This window comes from Diceros bicornis, chromosome 24 (genome assembly GCF_020826845.1).
Source record: "Diceros bicornis minor isolate mBicDic1 chromosome 24, mDicBic1.mat.cur, whole genome shotgun sequence".
Lineage (NCBI taxonomy): Eukaryota > Metazoa > Chordata > Mammalia > Perissodactyla > Rhinocerotidae > Diceros > Diceros bicornis.
In genome coordinates, this window is record NC_080763.1 from 13,447,384 (window position 1) to 13,456,423 (window position 9,040).

Below are 9,040 nucleotides of genomic sequence, written 5' to 3' on the forward strand. Positions count from 1 at the left end.
ATCTAGCTGACACAGTGCCTGAAATTCCACCTGTAGAGAGTCATTCGTTTGAGCTCCTTTCCCTCTAATACTGTTTTTAAAGTACATTAAGAAATATGTTAGCAAATGCCCTCACAATAAATATCAAATATTGTGTACAATAGAGAAATGGAAGACATGAAGTAAGAAGAGGCTTTTGGATAAAATCAGAAGGTTTAAGGGTTTGTAGGAAATTTTCCTTCCTTTTCTAACATTAAGAAAAGTATAAATAGTATTAACAGCTTTAAACATTAGATAATATAATAAAATATGATTATTTTCATTGTCAAAGCAATGCCTTATACTTCAGGAAATTCTTACTTTCTTCCTGTCCAAGTCAAATCTCCCTTGAAAAAAGTCTTTAAGAGCAATTTTTCCTTCCAGATGTTTCAAGGATTTTTTTTGCTCCTTACACTTTTCTTCAGTTTGGGATGATTCTTGAGCAGCGTCTTCATAGTGCTGATGCAGCTGCTCCAGCCGCTGAGTGAGCATCTGAATTTCCTGCTGAAGGCCTTCAGTCCTCTGCAGGGAAAAAAACAGATCAAACTTCCTGATGGTCTATGATTTCTATTTCATTTCACACTATGGGCAAGTTCTACTTATACTGACATTGTAGTGACAATAAATTACTACATAGATGAATAGGGAAGTCTTTTAAGAAGATTTGACATGTATAAGCTGGTTTTAAAAAAAGAAATAAAAAGATCTGATATACAAAAATAAGACATTTTAGTACTGAGAAATAAAATTGTATAATTAATTTTAAGAGAGCAAAGTGTAAGAAAAATTGGAAGTCTACAATAAACAAACTACTGTGTAGCAGGTTTTACTAATATATTGAATTTAAGCCATACATATCTTCATTTGAATTTTAGGGTGAAGAGTCATGAAATTTTACTAAAATGATTTGGACACAAGAAGAGATACTCACTTAAACTTGCTGGTTCAATCTTTTGATAGACTTGACCAGGAAATTCAAACAAATAACTGATTTGATGATTTATTTTACTGCACTGACTTAACTGAGTGGTGTTTGGTCATGATGGAAAGATTTTCTTCACCATACCACTATTTTTAAGCTAGCATTCATTGAGCTTACACTGAACTGTACTAAGCATTTATCATGTATTAATCCGTTTAATCCTTACAACCACTCTATGCGATAGGAACTATGCCCCCCTCAACCCCCGCCTCCTGCCACAAATGAAACTTGAGACACAGAGAGGACAAGTAACCTGCCCAAGAGCACACAGCTGGCAATGGCAGAGCTGGGATTCATAACGGGGCTCTCTGCTCTTAACAAACACACTATACTACCTCTGCTGTAATAATGGACATCCTCTTCCCTTTTATCACTGTGGCAATAAAAATAAAATCAAAATTAAAATTTAGAGCCACAGAGTTTACTAAATCGACTAATATCAAAATCCACATCTTCAAAGGAACAAATTTGAAAGAATAACTTTTCTGTAAATACACTTACAGACTTCCAAGATTGCTCATTTGCACCAATTTCCTGAATCCTCTCTTTCACAGCTTCCTCCGTGGGTGGTACAGGGACAACACTGTTGCTCAGAAGAGTAGCCAGCTGACCAAGGAACTTCTGATACTGGGATTGCACAGTTTTAGTTTCCCAGCTGAATAAATATGGAGGTCTATCTAACTCATATTTTTGTTTTTCCTTATGGATCAAATCTTGTTCATATTTATCCCAAATTTTCTGTCCATCTTTTGGTCCTTCAGAGTGAAAAATATCTTTCTCAAAGTTCTTGGCCAGGACAGCTTCATCCTTATCCTAAATATGCCAACATACATGTTAAACTTCCCATTTGGAATTTAATATTGAAACATTTACTGTGCTTCTTTTGAAATATAAATACAGTCATAATACAAAACTTTAAGAGAGAAGGCTCTCAATAGAACTTAAGAGTTATAGAGTCATAAGACAGACAAGAACATAATCAAAAGAGCAAACTAGAACATCAAGGGGTATTAAAATCATGGTATAGAGAAACTGTTTTGAGAGCATAGGAAATTTAGCTTAGGGAAGCAGCTAACCAAACCACCCCAGTTTATGGGGAAACTCTTTACAGAAAATTTGAGCTAATAAATGTGGAAGGAATGATAGAAATTTAAAAATCAGCATTTTACATCTCCTTATGAAATAGCTGATTCAGGCGAGGATCATCACTGAATGCTAAGACAAGTGAAAAGTTGGCAGGAAAATGGATATTTTCATAAAGGATTAATTATGGTTATAGAATATCATTTACTAACAACAACTTAGATAATATAAAAGTATAAAAGGAAGAAGTCACATATCTTTCCCCCAACATTTCCCTTGTGCTCCTGTAATCATCCTGCTTCCATTGTAAACAGGAAAAAAAAAAAAAAAGATAATGCTTGTACTTCTCCTTCCCCTCACTTCCTACAGGAAGATTCTACCTTTACTAATTCTAGCCTTCTTTCCCCCCTCAACTCTGGGAGCTGAGTAGACAAGCTCAGTTTCTGGGCTTTTTGTCCTGTGAAACTGGGAAATAGAAGGAGAACTATGGGTCTGCGTCACTAAAAACCTAGAAAGAAGAGGCAGACTAAGACAGCAATGGAAGAAAACGTCAGAGCTGCATGGACTCTGGTTTGGGAGAGTTTTTCAGAGACGTAACAGACTAGTGAGAGAAGTGAAAAGAATGGAAAGTGTTACTGTGAATTACTTGAGAGAGGCAATTAAAGATTGGAATTACTTTAAACGACTTTGAAAGTGCATGTTGAATTTTTAAAAATGGAACCCCTCACATTAATTGGATCATGATGGACCCTGTTTTACATTCAGATTATATAATGAACAGTTAATAGTCTAAGGATTTCAAAATAAACTTTCACCACTTCCTTGACAATAGTCTGTCTCCCATCCTCCTCCAACATTCCTCTATAAAACCTCTGCTCATCCTGTGAATTGCTGTCTACTTGGCACCAGACTCACCTCTTCCTTCTAAACCCAACTCACGCCATAATTCTAGATTTCAGTGTTCAATGTAGATGATCTACCAATTTAGCTTTGTGATTCCTGTGCTTCAGTTTCAATGACTTTCATCTACACCCCCTTCAATCCTTACATCCAGATCCAAAAACCCAGATTTTGTCAGCAGCAGGAACTAACCCATACCAGAAATTTGAAACTCCCAGATTTCACTCTCTAACCACCACCTCTCCTGCCAGCTCTCTCACAGCTCCCTTCCCTCTAATCTTTACTTCAGTATCCCAGAGACCCTCAGCTCCTCCTGGCACTTTCTCTCCATACCCCAGAAAGGCTTCCAGTCAACCATGCGGTACTGCTTCCTCTGATCCTCCATGAGGAGAGGACCAACAAACCACATTTGCCAATTATCTCCTGGAGTAACACAAGCTAATAAGAATCTCGTTTCTTCCAAAATCAATCAAAATTTATTCTTACCTTCGTCTTGAAACTGTCCAAGGAATCCTCTTGTCCTTTTACATTCATATAAGGGATGAATTTGTTAGCACCTACTAACTTTTTCTCCAAAAGGTCTGCTTTTCGCTCTGCCTTTTCTCTTTCAACCAGATGTACTCTGTAAAATATCAGAAGGTAAAATTATCAGAATCAATTTTCAAACTTCAATTAAAATATAAAAAGAAGCATCCCCCATTTAAAATATATTAAATATGTGTATCAAATAAAAATGTATTTCTTTTGAAAAGAGCTGTGCAGTTCAACAATTTTTAGGGAGAGACTAGAACTGGCAGAGAAATGGAGAGAAAAACAATCCAGTATTAAGTCCTGTAGTAGTTCCCTTGGGGGAGGTCAATTTTGAAACTATTCTTTTCAAGGGGAAATTGGAGTATGACTGTCCTCCTGCGTGGACACAATTCCTTCCACGTGGACACAATTACTCGTGTGTGTGTATATATATACATTTCTTTTTCTTTTTCTTTTTTTTTTTTTTTTTGCTGAAGAAGACTTGCCTTGAGCTAACATCTGTTTCCAATCCTCTTTTTTTGCTTGGGGAAGATTAGCCCTGAGCTAACATCTGTGCCAATCTTCCTCTATTTTTTTGTATGTGGGACACCAACACAGCATGGCCAGTGAGTAGAGTAGGTCCTCACCCGGGATCCGAACCCACGAACCTGGGCCACCAAAGTGGAGCAGGTGGAACTTTAACCACTTGGCCATGGTGCCGGGCCCACAAGTACTCCTATTTTAATAACACCTGAATGGGCTCTTCAACTGGGATTGAGTGAGGGGAAAAGGAATTAGAAATAATGATACAGCAATAGAGAACAGCATATGTAAAAACTTGTTTGATTATCAAAGATACAAATAGCTAATTATCTGGTTCTTGTTTTGATTACCAATTGCTAATTTTCTGTGTAAGTACTGCATCCTACAGAATTAGTGAATTTGAGTCAAGTCAAAAGAAATTGTCTGAGTTATCTAAAGAGAAAATTTAATTCAAAAAATTATATTCGAGACATGTAGGACACACTCCAAAGGTCATACATACCTGTAATTGTAGCCCTAAAATGAGAGTAGAGACAGAATGGGACAGAAACAATATTTAAAAAAATAATTCCCAAGAATTATCCAAACCTGATAAAAGACATCAGTTGATAGACTCAAGAAGTTCTGCAAATGCTAAGCAGGCTAGATACAAAGAAAGCTACACCAGGACATATCCTAGTCAAATTATAAATAACAACATGGTAGAATTAAATCCAACAGTTTCAGTAATTAGAGATAGATGGTCTAAACCTTTCAATTAAAAAACAAGAGTATCAGATTGGATTTAAAAAAAAATAAAAGCTAATGCTAAGCATTTTACAGGAGATATACTTTAAGCATGACAGAAACATGCAATTTAAAAAAAAAAGATAAGCCATGAGAACAGTAAAAAAATGTTAATGTGTAGCTGTGTTAAAATCAAAGTAGACTTTAAAGAAAGAAGTACATAAAAGATAAAGAGGGACATTTCATAATAATAAAAGTGACAATTCAACAGAAAGATACAAAAATTCTAAATTAGAATGCAAATATTTCAAAATATATAAAGCAACAGTTGAACTAAAAGTGAGAGACACCAATCCAAAATCATAATTGAAGATTTTAACACGCCTTTTTCAGTAACCAAGGGAACAAAAGGAAAAAGTGCCGGGCCTGAAACTTTATTCCTAACTGCACTAACTGCAAAGAGAGAACAGCTAAAGGGGCCGGGAACCAGATATGGCCTAAGAACAATCCTTTGCCCAGAGTACCCTCCAGAGTCCACTCCATAGGTGCTGCTTCCAGTCTTCTCCTGCCTCAACACTAACAGAAAGATGAAAAAAAATGTGTGGTATGCTATTCAGCCACCTTTCTCGCTAGCACCAAAGACAAAAAAAAGCAAAAAGTCCATAGTGGCTCACTCTGTAGCTGTATTCAACATTGTGTTGAAGACTGCAATGTGTGGGTAGCTGTTACGGGTCAAACTACAGACCAACTTCATGTGGTAGTCTATCACTGAGAAGATATTTATTTGGATGATAAATTGCTTTTAATCAGTTCTTCACTTGAACTTTGTCAATCTTCTTTTTTCAGACACTGCACAACCAGAAAAAAAAAAGAAATCCCACTCTCCCTCTTGCTGGCCTGTGGTTTTAACTAATTCCTCAGTCTGAGTAGAGGTCTGCTTTCTTCCTTACTTTCAAGCTCCTATATATTTTCTTTTTAAAACTGATTTGGGAAATGCAAGACTCAGAAGAAACTTCAACCTATCAGTTGAGCTGATACATACTAACCAATATAGAATACAAACAGGCTACGCCAGTATTCAAATCTAAATACAATACTCTTCATATTGTGTGACTTTCTTAAATATTGTTAATATTATAAGAGGGAAAATCAATGACTTTTTTCCTCCTCCTATCAACCAAGGGCCCATGATCAAATATCTCCTCTCTTTGTATACCAACTAAATAACCACAAGTCTAAGAATAATGAATTGTATAAAAGACAAAACTGATCATCCCAATAGATGCAGAAAAAGTATTTGAAAAAATCCAATACACTTTCATGTTAAAACACTCAACAAACTAGGAATAGAAGGGAATTTCCTCAACCTGATAAAGGGCATCTACAAAAAACCCGTAGCTAACAGCATAGTTAATAGTGAAACACTGAAATCTTTCCCACTAAGATCAAGAACAAAACAAGGATGTCTGTTTCTTACCACTTCCATTCAACATTGTAATGGAAGTTTGAACCAAAGCAATTAGGCAAGAAAATAAATTAAAAGCATCCAGATTAGAAAGAAGTAAATCTCTTTGCTTATGACATGTCTTGTATAGAGAAAATCCTAAGGAATCCAAAAAAAAACTATCAGAGCTAATAAACAAGTTCAGCAAATCTGCAGGACACAAGATCGATATGCAAAGATCAATTATATTTCTACTCCCTAAAAATGAACAATCCAAAAATGAAATTAAGGAAACAGTTCCATTTCCAATGTATAAAAAAGGATAAAATACTTAGAAATAAATTTAACAAAAGAAATGTAAGATGTGTACACTGAAAACTAAAAAATATTGTTGAAAGAAATTAAAGACCTAAATAAATGGAAAGACATGCCATGTTCATGAATTGGAACACTTAATATTAAGATGGCAATACTCCCCAAACTGATCTACAAATTCAACACAATCCCTATCAAAATTCCAGCTTCCTTTTTTACAGAAATTGACAAGCTGATCTTAAAATTCATATGGAAAAGCAAGCTAAAAAATCTTGAAAAAGAAGAAAAAGTTGGAGGACTCACACTTCAAAACTTACTATAAAACTATAGTAATCAAGATGGAATAGTATTAGCATAAGTATGGACATATAAACCAATGGAATAGAAATGAGAGTGCAGAATTAAACTCATACATTTATGGTCAATTGATTTTTTTGCAAGATTGCCCAGACAACTCAATGGGAGAAAATAGTCTTTTCAACAAGTGGTGCTAGGATAACTAGTGGATCTTCAAATGCGAAAGAATGAATTTGGACCCTTAACTCACACCATATACAAAAATTAGTCAAAATGGATCAAAGACATAAATTTAAGTGCTAAAACTATAACACTTTAAAAAAATAATAAGTGTAGGGCCCCCCCTCCCCCGGTGGCATAGCAGTTAAGTGCGCATGCTCCGCTTCGGCGGCCCAGGGTTCGCAGGTTTGGATCCCAGGGGCACACTGACACACTGCTTATCAAGCCATGCTGTGGCAGCGTCCCATATAAAGTAGAGGAAGATGGGCACAGGTGTTAGCCCAGGGCCAATCTTCCTCGGCATAAAGAGGAGGATTGGCATTGTGTGTTAGCTCAGGGCTGATCTTCCTCACAAAAAAAGAAAAAAGAAAAAGTGTAAACTCTTGTGACCCTGGATTAGGCAATCGTTTCTTAAATATGACACTAGAGACAAGTGAAAAAAATAATAAATTTCATCAAAATTTAAAAGTTTTGTGCTTCAAAAGACACCATTAAGAAAGTGAAAAGACAACCCACACATAGGAGAAGATATTTGCAAATCAAATATCTAATAAGAGATCAGTATCCAGAATATATAAAGAATACTTACTTAAATAATAATTAAAAAACCAATAAAAAACCAAAAAACCCCATTTAAAAATGGGCAAAGGAAAAAACTATTAAAACATCAATAAAAAATTAAAAAATAATAAATAAGGTAAAAAAAAAATGGGCAAAGGATTTGAATAGATACTTCTACACAGAAGATACACAAACGGCCAAAAAGCACATGAAAGGATGTTCAACATCTTTAATCATTATGGAAATACAAATTAAAATCATGAGATACAATTTCATATCCTCTAGAATGGTTATAATAAAAAAGATGAACAATAACAAGTGTTGGTGAGAATGTGGAGAAATTGGAATCCTCATACATTGCTGGTGGGAATGTAAAATGGTATAACTGCCTTGGAAAACAGCCTAGAAGTTCCTCAAAAGTAGCCTCAAATAGTTAAACATAGAGTTACTTTATGATCCAGCAATTCTACTCCTAAGGCATATACCTAAGAGAAATGAAACATACAGTTATATAAAAGCTCATACAAGAATGTTCATAGCAGCATTATTCATAAAGGCCCCTGCCCCCAAAAGAGGAAACAACCAATGTCCATCAACTGATGAATGGATAAAGAAAATGTGGTATTTCCATATAATGGAATATTTTTCAGCTATAAAAAGGAACGAGGTACAGATTTATGCAACATGGATGAATTTTGAAAACATCGTGCTAAGTGAAAGAAGTCAGACACAGAGGCCACGTATTGTATGACTGCATCTATATGAAATGTCCAGAAAAGGCAAGTCCATAGTGAAAGAAAGTAGATTGGTGGTTGTCAGAGACTGGAGAGGGCGTAAAGGGAAGTAACTGCTAATGGGCATGGGATATCTTTATGAGGTGATGAAAATGTTCTGGAATTAGACAGTGGTGATGATTGGACAAACTTGTGAATATACTAAAAACTACTGAATTGTACTCTTTAAAAGGGTAAATTGTAATGGTATGTGAATTATATCTCAAAAATGTGTTTTTAAAATATAATAATTTTGAGTCAAGTATTAGGTGAAATTCTACTAGATTTAAATTCTGTGATCAATCAGGAATATGGAGTTCATATACTACTCAAGCTTATAACAAACGGCTAGTTTTAAAAGAAACTAGAAAATTTCCTACCTGAAACGGTTTTCTAGCTCTAAAATTCTTTCAGTTAGATCCCAGTTGCCTCTTTCAAGACTCTGAATATTGGTGCTTTTCAAAGATTTAATTCTGGTTAGAGAAGCAATAAGTTCCTGTAGGTCCTTGATATCATCTTTCAGGGACATTATCTGGAATGACTGTTGCACATTATTTTCTTTGTAACTTTCTAGCTCACTCTTCATCTCTTGCAATGAAGTTTCTTTTATGAAAAGTTTGTTTTGAAGATTTCTTAGCTAATGAGAAAGGGAAAGTGTTACTTAAAATC

The 9,040-nt window shown here is 35.2% G+C and overlaps 1 long non-coding RNA gene across 1 annotated transcript; it reads right to left on the reverse strand.

Moving 5' to 3' along the window:
* Nucleotides 1–367: 367 nt before the first annotated feature.
* Nucleotides 368–8,820, reverse strand: LOC131421258 (uncharacterized). The gene is made up of 3 exons (XR_009223781.1): nt 8,752–8,820; nt 3,470–3,605; nt 368–540 (listed from the first exon to the last, which is right to left on the reverse strand). It is a non-coding gene; the product is annotated as an uncharacterized LOC131421258 (long non-coding RNA).
* Nucleotides 8,821–9,040: the final 220 nt, after the last annotated feature.